Consider the following 24175-nt stretch of genomic DNA (forward strand, 5'->3'; position numbering starts at 1 on the left):
ATTCCAGCCTTAAGTTCCCGCTTTGCTTTTCCCAGGGCATCTTTTAAAATAACCACCTGGAGATGAGCCCGTAAGAAGTTAGTGACCTCTGCCACAACCACTTTATGAGTAATAATAGGTATTCACTACCTTGCTTTCTGTCTCCTGCTCCCTTGTGACATGGAATGGGGGGCTGCCCTTCCCGGGCTCATTGCACTCTGTTCTGAGATTCGTAAGTAATGAATCTTGTGAGACTTCCTTCGTGTGAATGTATTGAAACTGTGCCCTCAAGCAAAACAATCCACTGGGAGCTCAAGTGCTGAGGGAGCTACATGCCGCCCCACCTGGGCGGCTTGTGCCTGCTCATTCAGCAGGTCATAATCTGAATATTCTTAATTTAATACACCAGCTACAGAGTGGGGCGGCGGGGCGCAACACACATGCTTTATCATCATCCTGTTGAAACAGGACCCTCACACTACAACACACCATGCCCATTTTACAGATGAGGCTTTTCTTCCTTATGTCATCACGTGCTGTCTTCAGACTCGCCCCAGGTTCTTCTTGCTCAATGAGGCAAGCAACGTGCTCAAGGTCAAAGGTAGAGCAGAAGGTAAGATGGCAGCTCCACTGCTGCAAACCCATCATCGCCGCTTTAAAAAAATCTCATAGGAAAATATCCCAAAGACAGTGAAGTAGAATCACTGTCTTATATAATTGGCACTTAAAAAATAATAGACTTTATTTAGGCTTTAGAGCAGTTTTAGGTTTAAGGAAAAACGGAACAGAAAGTAGACAGTTCCCACATATTTTCCCCTTCCACACAGTTCCTCCTAACATGACCACCTTGCTCTAAGTCAGCGGGTGCCCCCCAGCTCTGCTACCCCCGCTTTTCTGTACCGCCCACGTTCTCGGCTTTGTATTCCCTGAGCCCTGGACCCCTGCGCCACCTGCCCTCACTGCTCCTTCGCCCTCTTCCCACAGTTGGGCTCTGTCGCTTCCCTCACGGGGCCCCACTCGGCACCACCTAAACCAGCGCTAGCTCAGTCAGGGCACCACACCCGCTACCCCCGCCCCGCCCCCCGCCCCGAGTCCACGCCTCACAAACCATCTTCCTCGAATGCGTTTTACAGTCAAGATGACAAATGGTTGCAACATGTGAATAAATGGCATCACACCAATTCCCTTCAGAGCCGCTTCTAACACAGAGCGATTTCTAGGTGCCCTCGAGGATGCCGCTAATGCTGACCCCAGCTGCGTCGCGTGAGGCCTGCGAGAAAACTCAGGCCATAGCTTAAGCCAATAATGTCACTAATGTTTTTGGGAACGCTATCTTTTTGGATAAATCTTTAAACTTTGTGATTTTTTTTTCTCTCTCCCAATCCTCTCCAAGATGTTGTCTGGGGGAAGGAAAGGGGGATCTTTGTGCTGCCATCCTACAGCTACCTAGGGGCCTGCACTGACTCAGCGGGCTGGTGGACCCTGAGGGTCTCCGTGGCTTCAGCCCCTCCCAGACCCCACTCTGGAATAGTGGCTCCCACTCAGTGCCTGGGGGCCACCATCCTATAAACCTCACAATGCCCTCTCCCCTAAGTGTCTTACCAGTGCATCCACAGAGGCCTGGATAAACTTCCAGAAGGTGCATGCAGGCTCTCTCACTGCCTAGCCCTGTGGCCATCCAGTGTTCTTTTGAGGGTCCCTGTGATGTGGTCCTTCCCAGCAGTTACAGGCTGGGAACCTACCTGACACGCTGGGTGAAGGAATTCGGCTTCCTGTCCAGCTCGCTCCCTCTACCTTCCCCCACAATTCCCTGATCCCACCTCTTGTGCTTCCCACAGGGGCTTCCCTCCACTCCCGGGGTCCTTCTGCAGACTGCAGCCTGGGGAAGCAGAAGATATGTGCTTTGGGGTGCAGTCTGCAGGCACCCTGGAAATGTACTGCATTAGGAAGGCGCTGCCTGTCTTTCATATTCTCCGTGAGAAAAATCTTCTCTGAGAATTTCCAAGTTTGAGTTTATATGCTCATGTGTACATGTGCATAGACCCAGGGACACACACCTATTCATATGTGCAGAGAACCCTTGGACAATCATCAAGTGCCCTGCAAGTGTCCTTGGAGGCGGATTAGTATGTTCAGCTAAAGCAGCTTTTCACCCAAGGGGATTCTGACCCCTAGGGGACAGTTCTGGTTGTCACAAGTTGGGGTGCTACTGGCCTCTAGTGGAAGCTAGATGCTGTGGAACACCCCAGCGTGCCCAGGATGCTCCACAGCAATGAGCAATCCTCCCAAATGCCCACTGTGTGGGGTGAGACCTAAGCTAGAAGCCAAGGAACAGATAGGGCCTGGGAGCGTGTTTCCAGAGCAGACAGAACACTCCCGGAACGAATAATACCAAGACGATGTCTCCACTGAAACGAATACAAGGTCTGAATAGATGTTTCTTTAAAGAAGATATAAAATGGCCAGTAAACACATGAAGAAGTGGTAAATGTCATTAGCCACCAAGGAATATAAATCAAAACCACAGTGAGACACCATTTAACACCCACCAGGATGGCCTGGATGAAAAAGATGGACAACAGCAAGTGCCAGTGCGGATATGACGGAACCGGAACCCTCATGTACTGCTGGTGGGAACGCGAAAAGGAGCAGCTGCTGTGGAAACCAGTGTGGAATTCCCTCCAGCAGTTAAACACAGAATTACCATATAACCAGCAACTCTACTCCTGAATACAGACCGAAGAGAAACGAAAATATACCTCTACACATGAACTTGTACATGAATGTTCAAAACAGCATTATTCATAGTAGCAAAAAAAAAAAAAAAAAAAAAAAGTAGAAACAAGCAAAATGTCCATTGACTGACAAAAAAGATAAAGTGCGGTCTACCCATACAATGAAATATTATTCAGCCATAGAGAGGGGTGAAGAACTGGTATTTGCTGTAATATGAATGAACCTTGGAGACATTATGCTAAGGGGAAAAAGGCAGACAGAAAAGACTGCATATTATATGATTCCAATTACATGAAGTGTCCAGAACATTGAGACAAAACCACAGAGACACAACATAGATTAGTGGTTGCCAGGGGTTGGGGGGGAGGGGGGGATAGGAGATGACTGCTAATGGGTATGGGGTTTCTTTTTGGGGTGATGAAAATGTTCTAAAATTAGATAGCAATGAAGGTTGCTCAGCTCTGTGAATACACTAAAAAACCATTGAACTGTACAATTTAAAAGGGTAAAATTTTATGGTATGTGAATTACGCCTAATTAAGCCAATCTACACACACACACACACACACACACACACACACACACACACACACCAGCCTCTCCTGGAAAGTACCAAGCTCTCTCACAAGTCACTTTCATCTACTTTCCCTGTAATAATCCAGAAGCTGACTGAGAAAGGCAATAATTCCTAAGTGAATTCAATGTACACTTAATGTTTCTATACAAGCTTGTACCACAAAGCTTGCTGGAAATCTCTCAGGCCTGGGTGAGTGATTTTCTAGATCTTCCAAATCGTATTCTTCGAAAATGTCCACATCATTTTGACATACCATATCCTTTACACATTTCAATCCAAAATGTGGAAGGAAAAAATAAAACAGCTCCGACCACGTGTGGGTTCAGACTTCGCCTGCTCAGTAGCACCACATTCTGGCACAAGGGGGTGGTGCAAGGAGTGGTCTCAATGTAAACACCCCGCCCACCAGGCTGCTGGAGGAACTGAGGGAATTTTTCGTGGTCCGTAATAGGGTACAGAGCTGCAACGAGAACTGTCCATGTTCTGCATCCCTCTGGACACTACTGTAGGTAAAAATCTGATTACATGTATCTGAGCCTGGAAACCTCATTTTAATCAAGTAGCATTTTTGCTCAATTATTAATACACACTAAATTTTCTTACAACAAATTATTGCGTAAATCAAATTGAAAGTGTACTTTGGTTCTTCAGACCTCCACCCTTGGCTTTTTGTCATTTCAGAAAACTCCACGGCCATGTCAACATCCACACCTGCCCAGCCTGCCTCTGTGTGTCATTCGTGGTGTTCCGCATGGTCAGCAACTTCCACACCTGCACCCAGGTTCATTCATGCTGTTCGTATGTACCCGAGGACTTCACTATGCCTTATGGGGAGCCTGCACTTACATATAGAAATACATTTTATTGTAAGTTGCTTTTTTTCCTACTTGTAATACAGATGATGCATACTATTTCTTTTAGATTGTGTTTAGGTAGGTATATTCTCTAAAAATTTAATTTCGGAAGATGAAAGGAGACATTGCTATGAGGTCTGTTGTAAAAAGGGTGCTGGATCTGATGTAGGGACCATTATGCAGAGCCCTCTGTCATAGAGGGCCCTTTTCAATTTAATTTTCCTGGTTTTGCGGACACACTGGGGTTGTATTTTTCAACTACCTCTTCCGTCTTTGGAGCTTCCCGGAGGTCTCCATCACCTCTTTCAGCTGTGCTACTTCTTCTTTCTTTCCAACACTTCTCCTGGCAGGATGATTAGAGGCCCTTTGGCCATGCCGATGATGGCTTAGGGAGGCACACAGGAAACAAGAAGGCCATGGGGAAGCAAACCTGCCTTACCAGCAGCCTATGCTGCCCTGTTGGGGTTCCTGAAGGACTATGTTTGCCAGCAAGAAACTTGCAGGCACTGCAGTCGACTTTCTACAAGAAACCTATTTCTATACTCTGACAAGAACTTAGGAAGACAGCCCAGAGCAGGTGAAAAAGCTCAACCTCGGCTCCTCCCAGCTTTTCACTCCACCATCTCAGTCTGTTGCTCTGGTACTCGCTGCCACAAGATAACTGCTGCTCCTCCCACCACTACATCTGATTCTGAGCAGGGAGAAAGAAGAGGGAGGCCCCAAAGCCCCTCTACATGGAATTCTTCCTATAGAGCTGTTAGCTGAAAGGTGCGTGGGAAGATTGAACAGTGCTAATAGTGGTGTAATCCTCACTAACAGGAGAAAATAAAATACAGGTACTGCTAGAAGTAAAAAGAGAAGATTACTATGAGCAGGCAATTGCAGCTCTGTCTCCCTCACCTCTTCCCTTGGTCCCAACACACCAGGAGGGGGGCACAGGCAAATTTCATGTGCACAACAAGGTCATGTGTTTATACTTAACACAGAAGCCTTCCTGTGGGGATTCTGACACACACACACACACACACACACACACACAAGGACACAGCTATAACTCCGCCCCTTTCTCTAAGGTAAAAATAAAATTCTATGCCTTCGAACACCGTATTTTAAATAATAACAACAGTGAGAAAGCTGGCTACCATGACCTGCTGTCCATTAACTGTTCAACCTCGGTGCACGTGTATAGCAGCACCAGAACTGTTAGCCCCGCCCCTTGTGGGAAACTACCAGCCAGAACGCGGAGCTTGCGTGTGGTTCCCTTTGTCTTTGGTCTTACAGACCCCACTCATTGCCAAAGTTACCTCGGTCAGTGCCTTTCCCCATCCCTTTCACTGGGGTTGTGTCATACGCCTATAATGAGTTAGTCTCCTGTCAATCCGCATTCCTTCCTGGGATCCTCTGACCTCCTAAATGATTTTTTTTTTTTAATTTGTATGCATTAAGGTTCACTCTTTGTGCTATAAAGTTCTATGGGTTGTCACCTATACACAATGTCACCTATCTACCATTACAACATCATACAGAATTGTTTCACTGCCCTACAATCTGTGCTCATTTCTTTTTAGCACTGAATAAAATCCTTATCTATCCATTCACTCACTGAAGGCCATCGTGGTTACTTCTAGTTTGGGCAGTTATGAGTAAAGTTGCCATAAGCATCCACGTGCAGGTTTCTGTGTAGACCTACGTTTTTAGCTCTTTTGGGTAAATACCAAGGAGCACAATTACTGGACCGTATGGGAAGAGTATGGTTAAGTTTGTAATAAACTGCCTAACTGTCTTCCAAAATGGCTGTACTATTCACATTCCCGCCATTTCCATTCAGTCCCAATGAATAAGTTCCTATTGTTCTACCTCAGTAAGTTTCAATGTCCAGTGGAAAGAACAAATGTCATGAAACAGGAGTCACTGGAGAAAAGGAAGATTCCACATGAAAGGAGGAAAATCAACAAGGCAACAGCACAGTGACCGTGACAGGCACCTTCTCCACTTCGCACCCATGCCGTGACCCAGATTCTTAATCTCTCTTAGCACGGGTGAGAAACTGAGGCTTGGAGGTATGAGGCAGGTGCTCATCATACCCAGGTGGTGATCACAGCAGGCTCAGGAGCTTGTCCACTGACACCATTGTGTGTCAGTCACTTTCTAGATTTCATCAGGGAACTTGAAGAGTTAACCTGGAAATGAGTTTCAAATCAATTCCCCGTTGTTTTTTCCAGAGTGATTTTGCTAATGCATTTAAGAGAAGGCGGAAATGGCAGGCTCATATCCCCAATGAAAGATAAATTGCTTTACCCCATTTCCTGGCCTCTAAGCAGCAGGGCTCCAATAAGATCAGAGTGCTGACCGCGTCCTGCAGCACGTTTCAAGCTCAGCGCCCTGTTGAATAAATAGCCATGTTGCTGCTGCAGTGCAAGGATGGGGGAAACAGATTCATATAAAGGATTTCCTTGAATTCAGAATAAACACTTAGACTTATACAGAGACCCAGCTGCCATTTACGGCAAAGCAACCTTAACTAACAGAACTTCATTTGGAGGCAAGAAAAATAGGTATGGAAAGGCTCCTCTCCGCCCACTCTACTGGTGGGGTGCACATGGAAGCATACCTCAGAGAAAAGGCAGACTGAAACCCTAAGACTAAGTCAGCTGTGCCTCTGGTTTGCAGCAGCGGTGGAGGAAGCTGGGCAAGAGGACCTGGGGCGAGGTCCTCCCTAGCGCTAATATTCGGAGAGTCAGTCCTGGCCAAGGCTGGCCGGTGTCTCTTGGCTCTGTGTCCACAGATGCCAACCTCAGACAGTCACTTTGCAGAGCAGAAAGCCAGGAGAGAGTGAGTACCCTCGCCCTGCAGGTGCCCAGAAAAGCCGCTTAACACAGAAGCCTTCCTGCGGGGATTCTGACACACACACACACACACACACACACATCCATCTCCACTGCTGGTAAGAGTCAACGAGCTTCTAGAGACTCTCTTCTTTAACATATGGGCCTTCCTAGTGCCAAACCATGCCCATTTCAATTCGCTGAGTCCTACACACAGGCCCGTACAAGGCAAACTAGAGAGTTTCATGCTGTCTACTCTAGTGATTAAAAGAAACTAAAAAATGTCAACACTCCTGTGAAACAAATACTAGGAGCAGATAGTCATCATGACTTCTTTGTAAGGAGGGAAAAAGCACCATATTCATTTGAAAGGTCCGGAATAGTTCCTTTACATTCAGGTCACGTCTTTGCATGCCACATTAACTGCTGCATGGCTGGACCTCTATGACTATTTTCAAGGATGTAATTAGGCACGTTTGCACATAGAATTAATTCTGATTGTGAAGGCCAGCGACCGTTGCAGCACTTAGGAGACACAGGAACATAGAAGTAGGGAGATCTCTACCATGCAAGTTACATTATGGAAAGATTTTCCTGTAAAATAAATGTCAAACATATATAAAAACAGCGAGAATAGTGTAATGACTGCACAAGCTCATCGGTACCCAGATGCCTTGCGACACATACATCCCCGCCAAATGCTGCCACCACATTTTATTTAAGGTAAAACCCTGCCATCATTGCATTTTCGCACGTTAACTGTTCAGTACACATTCTTATAAAATATAAACACAATACAATCATAACTCCATGGTCACAATACAGTTAATAGTTCTTCGGTATTAAACATTTAGCCGGCGTTCTCCTTTGTCTTTTCTCTGTGTTTGCTAAACTCAGTTTGTTTGTTTGCACTGAGATCCACACACAGTCCAGTCCACACACTGCAGTTAGCTACCGTTTCTCTGAGGGCTCTCTTGGTTTACAGGTCACCCTTCCAATTATTTTTGCTTTGCAATTTTTTTGTTGTTGAAGGAACCAGGTCATTAATTATGTAAATCTTCCCACACTCTGGAGTTTGCCAATTATATACCTTTGGTGTTGTTTATCATATACTTCTATTTCCAGTATTTCTTATAAATTGTCAGTTAGATCTGGAAACTTGTTCAGATCTAGTTAAGCTTTTTATTTATTTACTTTGTTGTAAGAGCATCTCACTGGGAGCTAAAACTTCACACTATCCCTTCGCGTAATCTCTTTCCCCTCCACCTTATCTCCCAACATCTGTTGAGGTGAACATCTAATGAAATACGTTCTTCGTACCCACCCATTTTTCTATTTTTCTGTCTGAGCAGAGAGCCATCACACATCATACCATGTTCCTCAGCCTGGATAGGGCTCCTATTCTCTCCATCTACTGAATTCTGTTCACCCTCGAAAGTCCAATGGAGCACTGCCCATGGTACCCACTCCCATGTGAGGCTGATTCCCTGGTTAACAGCTGAGTGTACTCAGATGACATTCATCAGATCCTGGCCTGTTCTTGACATCTCTGTCTGTGGGCACCTGGTCCTATTCTGCAATCAGACTGTAAGTTCTAGTAATTTTATTTAACCACATTTTAGGAATCCAGCTCAACCCAAGAGACACATAAATGCCCATAAATGTTGGATAATTGACCACACACATGTGTGCAGGCAGTAATATGAATATATTGCTTTTCACAGCTACTTGCTAGGGTGAAGTTTTCTTCTGTGGTTTGTACCAACACAAGAAAGAAAACATTACCTTTCCATTAGATAACCATAGAACCAACTGTATTCTAAAGACTCGGATCCCTCCTTCCTGATGCGCAACTAAGTCAGCAAGGTACCATAGGGCTTATTTGCAGACCCTTTCCCTTAAATGCCTAACTCTCCAGGTATTGTAATTACCTTCCCACCTCTAACTTGAAAAAAAAAAAAAAAAAAGTCCAAACTGCATAAAGGACAGCTCAGAGAGAGGCGGAAAAACTTATCATAGTAACTTCAGATACTGGAAAAGGCATAAAACTACTAATGTGTCTCTTTATCTGAGAAGCAAAGGAAAGAAAAGGATTTGACAAATATAATTCTGCCAAGCCTTGATATTTGAGGGAGGAGAAATTATACATAGAAATCATGCTTGCTGTTGGCTCTTTCAAAGCATGGAGAAATGTAATATTCCATCTCAAATACATTTCATGGTCTACTTGATTTAATAAATAAAAAATTGCATTTCAGAGTTATAGACAGTATCGATAAAATGAATGAATACGGTTACCAAGATTGTAACTGAAAAAGTTGTCTAAGTACTGAGATCAAATTTTCAACAAGCTAAAACAAGACCAGAAATACAGACTTATGGGAAAAACAAACACATGTATGATAGCACTTAAAATAAAAATTTGTGTAGTTTATGTGCTTTCTATTTTTTCAAACCATTTCAAAGTCTTTTTTCAAAGCAAAACAATGGTTCCCAACATTTTTGATGTGAAAATATTATTTTAATATAAAAATTGCAAACTCTTACCTGATAGTCACCCTTTAGAATACAGATTTCAAAAAATGCCTAAAGACTAAAAGTTATATTGTACAATGTCATATCTTTCGGATGAATTTGAATTAATCCAATTGTCTCTAGCACACTGAGAGAGAATAACAGACTCATACAGGAGACATTGAGTCCATGACAGATGCCTGCAGAGATCCGAGGTGCCTTTCATAGTGCTGGAGGGCACAGAAGCAGCCTGAGTCTTCACACCTGGTAATGGAGACCCCAGAGCAAAAAGGAGAAGAAAAAACCACAAGTGAAAACAAAACCTACCAACTGCAAATTGAATAAAAGTACTTCCAAGTCAGAGAGAAGCTGCAAAGCTGGGCCAGAAAGAATGTGAGGGGACACACGGCTGGTCTCAAAGGTGCCAGCATTTGCTTCCTCACAGAAGGTGCCAGAGGGGCCAGGTCATCAAGGCCCTGGAAGACCATTGCAAGGATGTTGGCTTTGGCTTTTGTCCTGAGTGAGATGGAGCCACTGGAGATTTCTGTGCAGAGAAGGGGCCCAATTTAATGCTTTGGATAAAGCCCATCTGCTCACATTTTTGAGAGATGACAGCAGGGAAGATAAGCATAGACATAGTGTGACCTTTAAGGAAGCTACTAAGGTGATCTTGGTGAGACAAAGGTGGCAACTTGAGGAAATGAGCAAGGGCAGATGGCAAAAAGGGCTTGAACTCTGCATCTATTTTGAAGGTGCAGCCAACAGGGTTCCCTAGTAGATATAAGTGTGAGAGAAAGCACGGTCAAGGTGATAAGGTTTATGGCCTATAGAACGAGAAAGAGTGAGTTTCAGTGAATTAAGGCGGAAAGGCTGTAGATGAAGCAGGTGTGAAGCAATCTCTGGGTCATCCAGGTGGACCCATTGAGGAGGCAGATGTGGTGTTCAGGGCAGAGATTTGGGCTGGAGATACAGACTTAAGGGTCATGGGATGCAGATGGTACCAAAACTTATGAAACTATGAGATCACTAAGAGGTTGAGTACAGAGAGAAAGAAGGTTCTAGAATGAGAGAAGTAACGTAACAGCCTCTTTGAACTGGTATAAACCCAGAGAATGAAGACCCGATGATGTAGGGAAGATGAGGGGGAACAGCTGGGGCAATGTCCTAGAGTAGGAAGGTGGGTATTAGGGCACAGGTGGAGGGACTGGCATGAGGAAAAACCTTGCAGTGACAGGCAGGAAGGCAGGTGTATGGTGCAAAGTGAAGCGGACGGGCAGGAGGCACTCTTACAACAGATTCAATTCTCTTTGTAGAGGAGGAATCAGGGTCATCTACAGGCGAGAGTGAGGATGAGCACGTGGCTTGGGGGCTGAGGAGAGAAGAAAGAGGTGAGATGCCACGAGGGAGAGTGGGGTGCTGGGTGGACAGCCTTTGAAGATGGAGCACAACTGCCTGGGGCATTGAGGGCCCACTGAGGCGCAAGGTTGCAAATTTAAAATAAAAACAGTCTGCCTGGTAGTATATTTTGTGTAGCTTTATTGAGACCTGACTGATATACATAACTTCCGCCTTCATTTACCCAGGTACAAGCACGGACTAGGCAGTGTTCTGGTTTTGCCACACTGGTGCGATGAAGCCAGAGGATGTTCTAGTTGAGAGGTACACAAGAGTGATACCTGACTGAATACTGGGTAAGAAGGAAAGAGAGGACATCACAGGAGTGAGGGGTGGGGAATGGTAAGATTAAGAGATTCATTCCATTATTTCCCTGAAGATTAAATGAAAAGTAAATGAACCAAGCAGGAGCTCAAAAGATTTTTAAAGAAGAAATAAGCTAAAGGAAATAGAGACAAAAGCAGAAATGAATGAATTAGACATTGGAAAACCAGTAGAACTTAAGTTAGAAATAGGTTCCAGGAAACAAAAACAATAAAAGAGATCCACTAGCTAACCTAATCAAGAAAAGAGAGAGAGAGAGAGAGAGAGAGAGAGAGAGAGAGAGAGAGAGCGCGAGCGCGCTAGGATAAATATTCAAATTAAGAAATGAAAGTGGAAAAAACAGTCTTGAAAGAAGAAAAGTGTTAAATTATACACGATTACTTTTTGTGACTATACAATTGTTTGAACGCCTGGGTAAAAAGGTTAATTTCCAGAGAATATACAACTTATCGAACAGCAATTTCCATGGAAGAGAGAAAGTTGCCAAAGAGCTTCTCCCCGCCAAAGCACCAGACCCAGATGGCTTCCAAGGGGGTTCTACCAAATCCTCATCAAATGGATCATTCCAACACTGACATCCAAAGTCTATAAAGAGGGCAGATTTCAAGTTCTTTTTATGAAGAGAACAAAGCATTAATACCAAAATCCAAAAGACACTAAATAGAAGGAAAACTAAAGATTAATATTACTTATAAGTATCAATGTAAAAATTCTTAAAGTGGCATCAAATATTCCCACTCCTTATACACAGGCTGTGCATAGCAACATGGTTCCAAAGAGCGCGGACTGGACAGTGGGGAGGGGGAAGTAACCACAGAGTGGAGAAACCAGACCGGCAAGTCAGGTGATCAAGGCCCACAGCCACAGTGGTGAGTCATGGTGACGGCATGCACCCCTGATACATCTGATGAGAAGGACACTTCACCTCTGCAGTCCTACCCCAAACTCATAACCTCAGTATGACCACGAGAAAATCATCAGACAAATCCCAGTAAAGGGGCAGTCTACAAAATACCCAACCAGTCCTCCCGAAAGCTGTCAGAGCCACCCAAAATGAGGGAACTCTGAGAGACCGTGAGAACCAAGAGGAGCCTAAGGAGTAATGAAGACTAAATGTCACGTGGGACGCTAGAACAGAAAAACGACATTAGGCAGAAACTAAGAAAATCCGAATAACGTATGAACTTTATTAAATAATAACACATCGACATTGGCTCATTAATTATAACAAATGTACTATCAGATTGTAAGGTGTTAATAATGGAAAACTGGGTGTAGGGTATATAAGAACTCTGTACTATCTTCGTAATTGTTCTTTTAATCTAAAACTATTCTAAAAACATCTATAAAATAATTGTCAAATAGCTAATTAAAGTACACGCCACATCTGAAATACACAATGAGGTCAATCTATGTGAATGAACATGGAAAGACCTCCGGGACATATTATATATAAATATCAAATTTTAGGAAGGAAGGAAGGAGGGGGGGGGGTTTGGTTAATAAAGAGAATCCAGTATCATGTTAAAAGAGTGATATCAGAACTGACTGGGGTTTATGACAGGAATGCAGAGAGAGGGTTGCAGAAGACTAAATATGGAAAAATTCATTAATATATTGCTTCAAAATATAATATCTAAATAAAAATGTAATGATCATCTCCTTGGACACTGAAGAAGCACTTGATATGTTCAACATTTATTCTTGATTTCAAGAGCACTCAATAAAACAAATTAATGGGTTTTCTAATATGATACATGCACACATACACATTGGCACACATTGTACCCATTTTAGCTCAAAATTCAGTATAATATTGAACGGTGAAATTATAAGAGGCGTGTTCACTGAAAGTTAATGAGACAAGGACATTTACTATTAACACTACTATTTAATATTGTCCTGGAGATATTGGAAAATGCAATTAGACAAAGGAAAGAAATCAGTAATATAAAACAACTCAACAAGGAAGAATTAAAACGATAATTACTTGCAGATTTTTATGCAATATGTAATTAAGTAGTGTGAATTTTGGTTCATCTCAAAATAAAAAGGTAGTATGAATGGCCAGGAAAATCCAAACAATGAACAATGAAAGGAAATGGATCTGATCATTCAATAAAACATGCTATAAAGCCCCAATAATTAGTGTAGTGCCAAAAAATGAAAGGCAAGTAAGTAGACCAATGATACAGAACAGAAATTCCAGATCGACCCAAATGCATATAGGAATCTAACATATTTTTATGATGATGTCTCCAATTGGTGGAGTAAAGACAGAGATTTTAATAAATGGCATTAGGACCACCAAAATAGAAAAACAAAGTTGGATCCACACTTGACACCATACTAAAAAAAAATCCAAATGGGTCAAAGTTTTAAGTGTAAATAAAAGTACTAGGAAAAATGGGTAATTTCTTTAAAATCCTGGACTAAGAAAACCTTTTAAAACTATGACTCAAAATTCAGAAGCCAAAAAATACTAAAATACTAAAAGGAGACTCAAGACAATGACAATCTGAGGAAAAGTACTTGCAACTCAAATAGCTAGAGCTAATCTCCCTAGTCATAAAGAGTTCCCAGAAACCATTAAAAGATTAGCAACGCAATAAAAAATGGGCAAAAAATAAATATAAATAACTTAAACAAATGAGAAAATGCTCAATCTCACTCGTAAGACAAATGCAGTTTAAGTGCGAGCTTAGATAGCTGTTTTCAATTCTCAGACTGGCAAATGCAAAATACAGAAACTGCTCCCCTTGGGGAATTTCTACAGAGAGCCACTTGTAACTGCTCGTGGATGCCAAACAGAACACAATAATAACTTTGAGCAAAAATTGTCAAAAAGCATTTGTCCCTGACCCAGTCTCCTAGAACCTGAAATCCATATACCAAGTTCATTAACTGCAGCATTGTATGCAATAGCAGAAAAGTGAAAAGAACCCACGTATCCACCAATGACTAGCAAGCTATGATATATCCATGCAAACGATTATTGTGTGACTAAACTAAGAATAAAAATGCTTTTTATTGATATGGAATTATCTCCAAAATATAATGGGGAAAAAAAGGTATACAACAGTATTTGTAATGTGCTACTTTTTATATAAAACAGGAGAAAAATAGGAATATACCAGTTTGCTTGTATTTGCATAAAGACCCTGAGAGGTACACATGGGATCCTGATGAAGTGACTGCCTATGGGGCACAGGACAAGCATGTGGTGACAGGGTCAGTGTGAGAATTTTCAAGTAACATCATAGGTTGATAGTATCATAAGTCAAAAATGCGTTTAATACAGCTAACCTACCAAACATCATAGCTTAGCCCACCCTACTTTAAACGTGCTTAGAAATTAGCCTACATTTGAGTTTCATCTCAATAGTAATTGCCTTTCTCTTCTTTTCGTCAGAAGCAGGAGACACATAGGCTTTTTGTAGACGTGATGTGATGTGAAAACACAATATCCAAAAAATGCTGGCACATCCATTGCAGAGTATCAGTTGTTTACCCTCCTTCTCACAGGCTGACTGGGAGCTGAGGCTCACTGCCGCTGCCCAGCATCACGAGACAGTATCGTACTGCATACATTAGCCCTGGAAAAGATCAAAATTCCAAGTATGGTTTCTACTGAATGAACACTGCTTTCACACCATCATAAAGTCGTAAGCTGAACCATCTTAAGGGATCGCCTGCATTTTGATTTTGAACCATAAAGATGTTTTCTATTACAAACTAAAACACAGAAGAAAGAAAGTGAAAAGAAAAGGGATGAGGGGAAGGGTGAGAGAAAGGAACCCAGTCTGGCTCCTGGCAAGAAAAGACTGGAAATGTGGAAGGATTCAGTACAAATGTGGAACTAAGGTTTGGGCTTAGCGTAAGCACTGAATGAGGAATCTTCAACAGCAGGAAAATAATATAATCCAATGTTTTATATGTAGAATGGTTGAGAAATAATCTGCAGGATTCAGAAAAGAGGTTTGTTTTAAAAATAAATGTTTTAAATTTCCTACATAGTATATAAAAGAATACAAAATTATAATACACTGTTACTAGCAGCCCAGCTTTCCAAGCCCAGTGGTCCAAAATGCTGTTTGAAATCATTCTCATGTGAACGAACAAAGGCCACATCTGTCTCCTGGAAAGAAGGTGCCAGCCACATTCCACAAAGGTTAGTATTAAGGAAATCTTGGGAGATCTCTGCAACTGAGATGCTGTAAACCTCTATGCATCTCTGCTTTGCCAGGTGAGCTAAGTGATAATGCTCTCTCTGTTTTGGATTTTGCGCGCGCGCACACACATACACACGCGCGCGCGCACGCACACACACGACTCTCTCTCTCTCTCTCTCTCTCTCTCTCTCTCTCTCTCTCTCTCTCTCTCTCTCTCTCTCTCTCTCTCTCTCCATTAAGGACCCTGGCAGAGAGGCTGCCCCACTAACTGGATCCATGAACACCTCTCCCACCGGGCCTGAGAGAGCTCAGGTGGGACAGACTCCAGGATCAGCTTTTCTGGACTCTCCAGGGCCCCAGAGATGGCCTCAGCTTTAAAAGGCTAAGTGCACTGCTAACCCAGAAGCACAGGATCCCCAGGAAACCTCCAGGTGAGCCACACTCACGCCAGACTGGCCAGGTAAAGATCTGCGAAAGAGAAAGACCCAGGGTGGTCACGGCTGGCAATCTCCTGGTAAGCAGGCTTACAGGTGACAGCAGGGCTATTGTAACTGGGCAATTCCACTCCCTGTAGTTAGAGACTAGAGAAGTCTGTTATGGCCACAGCCCTGTTAGAGAGTGATGTCTAAATTTTATCAGGTTAAAAGAAAGCACAGTAAAGGAAAGCATGTATATTATCAGTCATTATACAAGAAAAAGGAAATATAAGCATGCATGCTTATATTTTAAAAACACATACAATGGAAGGATTTGTCAAACACTAAAAGGGAAGTGTTTTATGAAGGAAGATGGAAATAGGAAGGAGAAGATCCTGGACATCTCTGAATGTGCCTTATTTGGCTTTTGCAATGTGCAATTATCTTACATAATTACAAAACAAAGTAGAAGTTAAAATAGCAACCACTGGGAAAAAAAAAATAAAACGAAGGAACTTAAGAATAGATTTGGTGGCATAACCACACAGAAAGGATTTCAAGGGGGTTCAAAACATGTTATTTGACTATATCTCCCTGGTGGGATATATCCCACGGACCCTGGAGGCCAAAAATCTAAATTCCAAGTACCTCAGAAATTATGTTATTAGTGACAGAGTGGATATCGCTGTTCTGATACCATTCGAGGTATATTTTGAAACAGAAAATGAACAAGTATGTTGTTGTCATTGAAAACTGAGGTTTGGGGCATGGGAACAGGAAGACACAGATCCAAGATCTAAAAGGTCCTGAAATTGAACTGGAAGTATCAGAAAGAACTAATATAGATCTTTCTCTTTGCTTGACCATCTGTTAGGTGTAACTTGCACACTGTAAAATGCACTCATCTAAGTGTGCAGCTGATGAGTTTTGACAAACATCTACACTTATGCACCTGCCATCACTCAAGAAATAGAATATACTCATCACTCAATCAAGTTCCCTCATCATCTGTGAAGTCACTCCCCATTCTCTACCTTTGACACTCAAAACCACTGACTTGCTTCCTGTTGCTATAGGATTGGCTTTCATTTTTATAGAATTTCCTGTACATGAAGTCATGAGGCAGATACTCTTGTATGTGGCTTCCTTCACTCACAATGTTTCTGAGATCCATACGAGTTGTTGCATGAATGAGCAGCCTGTTAGTTTTTATTCCTAAATAGTATTTCATTGTATTAACTCATGTATATATACATATTTAAAGTTAAAAATGTATTATATATTCTAGGTCTATCCACTGAAAAGACACAGAATGACCAACCCAGTGAAACTGGATGTTCCAGGTGTCTAATTAGTATACTTCTCGGAGTATGAAGATGGCCCAGGTCTCCCAAAACACGCTGAACAGATTCAAGCCAGCATAAGGAGGTTCCCAAGGCCCCAAAATAGAACAGTTTGACCAATAAGAATAGCTATGATGGATTTAAAAAATAAATCCAAATAAATCCAATAATTAAAATTACTGAGTTCAAATGATATTTTTAAATACTCTCGACAATTCTTTTTGGAAGTTGCTAAGGAGCAAACTTACTATTCTAGAAATTGGTAAATAAAAAGGAAAGAATCAAAAATTTATACCACCTCTGCTATGAACTGTAACTCAAAGTAACAGCAAGTTAAGGAGGGGAAGGTTCACATACCAGGTAAATCCCAGCTAATAAATGAAAAAGGAATGATAGAATGAGAGCATTTGCAACAGTTAAGAATTAGCTGATCTATGTAACGATCATCGATAGCTGCCAACATCCCCAAAACATAAAGAAGCGAACATATGCAGACTTCTTGTATGGAAGGGTACCACTGTAATGTAGTTTAAAAAAAAAAAAAAAAAAAAAAGATCTAGGAGCTGGTTCAGGTTCTCATAAACAAACAATTTATAAGAGACACAGGACAAAGACCCATGTAAGTGCCGCTCTGAGGTGCAACAGCGCAGCCCAGAAACTCCGTAGAACAAAGAACATGGTCATTTCAAGAAGGGGTCACCACCAACTGTGTAGCCCAGCAACCTCTACGGCCACATGATTCTTGGTGATGATGTGGCAGAAATAACCGTTGAAGGCTAACAGAACATGCCACCCCAAAATATGCTGCTTTGGTATAAATATTATTTTGAGCCGAAGGCAATCGAGAAGCAGCAGAAATATGAAAAGCTCTGCCATCCCTGCTTTGACCAAGAGGCCCAGCCCTCTCCTCGGGTCTGCCTTCACCTTGCAACGGAGGTGAAGCATCAGGGCTGCCCATCTCCACTTTTGCATGGTTTTAGTTATACCTAGCCCTTTCCCAAAGAGCAACCAGCGAAGTTCCAGGAAAATTCCCCCATGAGACATTTTCCCTTCAAAACTGTGGAGTGAGCTCCAGCCTTTGGGATAAGCACAAGTGCGAGCTCACTGAGACAGCGAGGATGGGGACAGTTCCTCCAGAAACAGGGCCTGTGTTAGTAGCCTGCAGGGGTTTGGGGTGGGGACTCGCTCCCTGTGAACAGGGGTCAGTGAATGACAGGAGACCAGTCTTCATGCTTACAGGGTACACTCTCATATCCTGCTTCAGGAAACGTGTATTCTCACAGAGATAATAATGTTCCCCAAGCAGAAAAACAGAGGAAAACAAATAACAAATGTATGATGATAAACTCTTACATTTCAGTGCATATCTTAAGTCTTATCAAAATGACACATAACTTTGTGTCTATAAAATTGCTATCATAGTACATTGTTTATAATTGGCTGTTTCACTTCTTAAAGCATAAGACATAGAATTAGCATCCTAACAACAAAGTAATTTCACCAAACCCCTAATGTTGTGATTCTGCTTTACCCCAAATATTCCCAAGAACATCTTTGTACTTGAATTTTTTGTGACAATATTTTATTAATTCTTTACTTTAAATTCCTGCAAGTGGAGATTATGATTGAAAACACAATATTTGAAGATTTTATCAACACCATTTTGTTTTCCAATACAGATTTAAGGATTGGCATTCTTATCAGCAGTGGGTTTTAAATTTTTGTACGTAAGAATGGAGACAAATGAGATCTTTTAAAATTTATGCTTCTCATTTCTATTTATTTAGAGTACAGTATTTCTTTTCTTTATGGTGGTGGATCATCTCTGCAAGCCTTATAATTAACTTTCTGCTAAGGTGTTAATTCTGTTGATTCTGCTTTGTAAGAAAGCCACATACACAAAGGCCCTATCTCCAATCTTGTGACAATTTTTTTTTAGTTTTTCATTTGCAGCTAATTTTTTTTCATGGTGACTTCTGATGTACAGTTTTAATGCTCAGGTAGTAAGATCTTTTTCTTTTCTATACTTTCTTCAGATCCTTCAGTAAAATGCATCCTCTTTGCTATGAAGGTATCACTACCAAGCCAACCAAGCACTATTTGTTATTCAATTTGGCCAATCCATCAATTGCCTACCCTATGTGCTAGTGCAGTGATTCCCAAATACTTCCATGACGCACACATGGACGATGAAAACATCCACAGAGAACGTGAGCGTGAGTGGTCAGGCTGCCCCAGACCCACGGAAGGCTGAGGTGATAAATGTCTCTCCACCAGCGCAGAATTGTTATTACTGGTTCTAGGTAATATGTTGCATCCATTTTGATATACAATGAAAAACATCAAGTCAATTCCACTTAGACGAGTCCATCTAGGAGATCCTGGGGGACCAGACGACCCCCTGGAATTTCCAAAGGCCTTGCAGAGGAAATGGGGGGCAGGGAGGTGTTAATCTACTCCGAGCCCTCTTTATCTGGGACTTGAGGAGTCTCAGTACCTGTGTCCACTCTCCATCCCTACCTGGCCCTAGCCCCTTAAAAGCTGCTGTGAGAAGAACACCGCTTGTGCTTCCAGCCTCAACTAATGACACCTCAGCTAGCCCTCAGCCATTTACAAATTCACATACAGTAAACACATATTCTAAGGAATCGGCATTCCTGCTAGCTGCCTGAATAACATAAAAAGTCCAAGTAAAAAAAGACCAAGGGATCGGAAAGGTTAAAAATGAGAAGTTAATCATTTATAGCAACACTAAAAGCTCCGTTTCCACAAACAATATATTCATCTTTTGACAATGTCCCATTTGGGACTCGTAAAACCACAAGGACAAGACTGACCAAATACAGCCCGTCGGTAGTGTGCTGTGGGACTGCTTCACAGTATTAGATGGCAGACAAGGAAAAAGCAATAATTCTTCTCCAAGGATAATGACATGAGCTTTGGAAGACAAAGAACTAGGAAACTACAAGCAAAACATCTATTACATTGTGCACAACTCGACCCCTGAAAAGGCCACGATCACTGAGATTCGTTCATTCTTCATTAAGCTATGATTGTAATCCATGCCAGAAACACTAGAGATAATTAAGAAGCCAATTTCCTTCCAAGCATCGGTTTCCTGTGGTCATTTCTGCTTTTCCCAAAATACATTTTCAACCTAAGCTAATCATTTCTGCAAACCCCTCTGCGAGAATCTTTCAAAATGTAAATGCTATTGCTATGCTATCACCAGAGTTTTTAAGACCCCTTCTTCCTCTGGCTCCTTCCTGCCAAACCTTCTCCAGGTAGACCAGCCCACACCTCCCAGCCCCCTCCTCAGAAACCCGTACCATCTCACTTCATAAATACATTAAGGTATTAGGTTCTGCCACATGAAAATACCAATATTGGAAGATTTTCAACTTGCACAAAGACAATTTTATGATTCAACCTAATATTTCAGATGTTCCTCATTTCCTTTAAGCCCAAATCAAGGACTATATTTTATTTATTTATTTTTAACCACAAAGCTGTGCCCAGCACCTGTTCAAGTGTGACACTCAAAGATTTGTTGAAAATTTGTTGGCATCGTTAAAGACACTATTAACAGGTTAGAATTGATAGACCTTTTTAAAAAGTAAGCATGCATAGCAGTGGCATTGTAAAAGTAGGAAAGCTTACCTGTGCCACCTGACAGGTTGTCACGGCCACTGGTAATGGTCCCGCCCCTTCGCTTCTGCTGTGACAAGGAAACTGCTAATCATAAATGCAGCTTCTTCATCTCTCACACTCAAGCATTAGTTGATAAAGGGCATTCATAAAAAATGAACAAAATGTTCTCAGACAAATCCTTCCTGTCCGACGCGTCTCCAATGATGCTAGAGGAACAGGAAGGCAAGCCAAAGCTATGCAGCATGGACTGCGGTTACCATGGACATCGAGTCTCCCAACATGTTTGATGCGGGACACAGGTGCACGTGGAGCCAGAGGTAAACTGGAGTATTCACTCACTAAGGTACAAAAGGCAGTGATTACCTCCCCAGGATCTGGCATTACATATGAAGACACCACATGGAATCCAGACAGTAAAGAATTTGAACAGCCAGATAAGCTTTAATGCTCCCTTCACACTAAAATGTGCTGTGCGTGCATGTGTGTGTGTGCATGTGCACATGTGCATGCATGCAAGCACGTGTGTGTGTGGTTCTACAATGGTTTAGCAGCTTAGGGGAGAAAGAAGTCGTCGGATGGTGATACTACTGAGAGCTGAGACTTACTGGGGCATGGCTCTGACAGTGCTGTCCTGAGCACCTTACACCCAAGGGATCCTCACACCAGCCCCACGGGCTTGGTGCCACTGTTACCCACATTGCGGAGGGTTTTCATGACTTGCCCATGTTCGTGCGGCTGTTGAATGACAAAGTGACTAGCCAGAATTTGAATCCAGGTGTCCTGCTCTTGAGTTATGTTTCTCATCATCACATAGTGATCCCATACTCCGCGGCTAAGAACATGCAGTTAAATTAGGAAATGATTCAGGCAACCAGGTTGGTGATAGTGGTTCTCAATTCCCCCCACGGATCGACTCCATCACAGCTCTCAAACATGATATACAGCAGGTTTGCTGGGGCTTGGGAAGGACAACCGTTGTTGAGTTCTGAGTGGTTATGGGTGGTTAATGTACAGCCATGCTGAACAATGAAAAACTAGACAACCTTTCAGCCATAAAAGGGTAGTGATAACGGGGATTTGAACCTTTAAATCTTCCTCTTACTTAAGGAGGAAGCATGCCTCCTTTTTAAGTCCTCTTCATAGGGCAGAGGCACTAGGTTTGAGGCAGCATTTCTCCGACCCTCTCCTCTGTTGCACCCCCAGGTCTGGATTAAGGGGTCAGGTTGAGCTCTGAGGAGCATGGAGGCTCTCACCACAGTGTATGCTACTCATTCTGTCCTTTGGGCACAGGTCACTGATTTGGTGACTGGTAAAATCTTCATCACCATCTCAATATGACAAAGCACCAAATTAAAGAATAGCTTTTGTTTTTTTGAAAACCGAAGCAAAGGTTAGGAATAGTTCCCTTCAGGTACACTGTGCTTCATATAAAGTCCAAATAGACATTTCTCATGATCTCTCACCAGTCGATCTCATTTTAAAACCCTCATTTAAATAACACCAGAAAGGCAACTGAGCAAACATCTTGAGACTGTCTCACCTAGGTATGTCAAGTAACAGCTGCCTGAACTCTTCCCATCCCCAGTAGACAACCGGGAAGGCCATGCAGTAAACTGTTCTCCCAGATCTAAACACATCAGTCTCCTACGAGGACTAGAATAGCTAAAAACAAGACTTTTGATTCCAATTAGTAGTAAGAGCTTCAGAATCAAAATATAGTTTAAAACTGGCCCCTACCTGAGGCTGTCCCCTCTAGTTGATCTTGAACAAGCCTGATGACATCAGATACATCAATCTGATGATCACTTTCTTCCGTTTTGGCTTCATTGGAGTTCCTCAGGGAAGAACAATCATTGCTTCCAGTTTTCTTGCACAGGATAAATCTCCAACAGTCAAACATGAGTCTGTAGTGTGAAAACCAGATTTTAAAATGAAAATGAGGTCATACTGCCAAATTACATTAGAGTTGTTTCTTTGAACAAAGCCCAAATAACTAGATACAGCCTTTACCACTGTTTATTTTGAAATGGATCTAGTGCGTTTAAAATTAAATTCATTCTTCTCCAGCGAATTTCTACTGTATTGATGTTCAGTTAAACAAGCAACCTTTTTTGTTTTTTATAATATTGAAATGAAATAAAGGGTTGCATAAGCAAAAATGTTATTTACTTCTGCTGCTTAAGAGAAAGAAAAACCTAGATTTTCCCTTTGACATTCAGGCTCTTGTTTCAAGGATATAAAAGCTCCGGTTCTCCTGGTGTCAATGGCACGGTCTTATCCCCTGAATTGGCAAACTCTCAGAGCCATTGCTGATGGCTTATTCAGATTACCTAAGAACACTCTAAATCCTCTAAGTAAAGAATGTCCTCCGAGTTCCAAAGCAAACATTAAAACCTTATTCCTCCAATGAAAATTTGGCAAAGAAACTTAAATCAAGTTTTTGAAAGCAACCTTGAATTTAAACAGACAACTAGTAACTATATCACACACAGAAGCCATCTGAAATCATTTATTTGCTGGGTAAACATTTCACCTTCGTTAGGTAATTACTAACTACACTTCTTTGTATTTAGTCTTTTAGCATATTTATGGTTCATTATTATTTCCCCTTTTGGCTTAATATCTGGCAGGGCCCCTTCTTTAAGAGTAAAGCTGTAAATACTTTGACTTGAATAAATCTGACTCGTGGCTCCACAAGCACTCTCACCTTTCCATTTTACTGCTTACATTATGCTTCATCCATTTCAGGTTTGCTTTTGTTCCTGCCTCAAGTGGCGCCCCAAGGGGAAACGCTTACTGTCCCTGAGGGAACACTTGGAGGTTAGAAATGCCTGCCTGGCCGCGTTCAGCCTCTTCCCCTTTCACGCCCTTCAGCAGAAGCCCTTCACTGTCCTGGGACAGCTACTGGCCATTCCTCCCCTTAAGGTTCTCTCTGACCCCTGGCCACACGACGCCGCCTACACTAGGTCAGGTTTTCAGAGTCTGGTTTCCAGACTCTGGGGCAGCTTCATAAGCCCCCAATAGCAGCAGGACCCAGGGAGGTTCCAATGTACCACCTACCTGAGAACTATGGCACAATGATCGTTCCAGGGAGGAAGGAGGAGCCACAGGACTGGGGGACACACAGTTCATATTCTAGACACTTTGGGACACCACCAACTCCACACCGTCCCTAACAAGCTATCACATTTCTCTCACCCCCTCCTCCTCCTGATAAAACACACAACTCCACTGGACCTTACTACGAGATACACCCATCCCTTTGTTTTTATTAATGTCGTTGTTGGTCAATAACTTGTTTGTTACCCATATGTATCTTTCATGTCATTTTCTCAAGCACGACTTAAGGATCCCTATAACCTTTTCGCAAACTTTCTTGCACAATGCCA

The 24175-nt window shown here is 42.3% G+C and overlaps 1 protein-coding gene across 2 annotated transcripts in view; it reads right to left on the bottom strand.

The window, feature by feature from the left end:
* The window catches only part of MCF2L (MCF.2 cell line derived transforming sequence like), a 155810-nt gene extending 133134 nt beyond the window's left edge, over positions 1-22676 (bottom strand). The window contains exon 1 of one of the 2 annotated variants that reach the window (XM_036228793.1): positions 22524-22676. The gene's annotated coding sequence lies outside the window, so the exon portion shown is untranslated. The remainder of the gene's footprint in view (positions 1-22523) is intronic. The other variant, XM_016151914.2, reaches the window with a different exon arrangement.
* Between the last annotated feature and the right edge of the window lie 1499 nt (positions 22677-24175).

Source organism: Rousettus aegyptiacus, unplaced genomic scaffold, assembly GCF_014176215.1.
Source record: "Rousettus aegyptiacus isolate mRouAeg1 unplaced genomic scaffold, mRouAeg1.p scaffold_m13_p_11, whole genome shotgun sequence".
In the NCBI taxonomy this organism is placed as follows: Eukaryota; Metazoa; Chordata; class Mammalia; order Chiroptera; family Pteropodidae; genus Rousettus; species Rousettus aegyptiacus.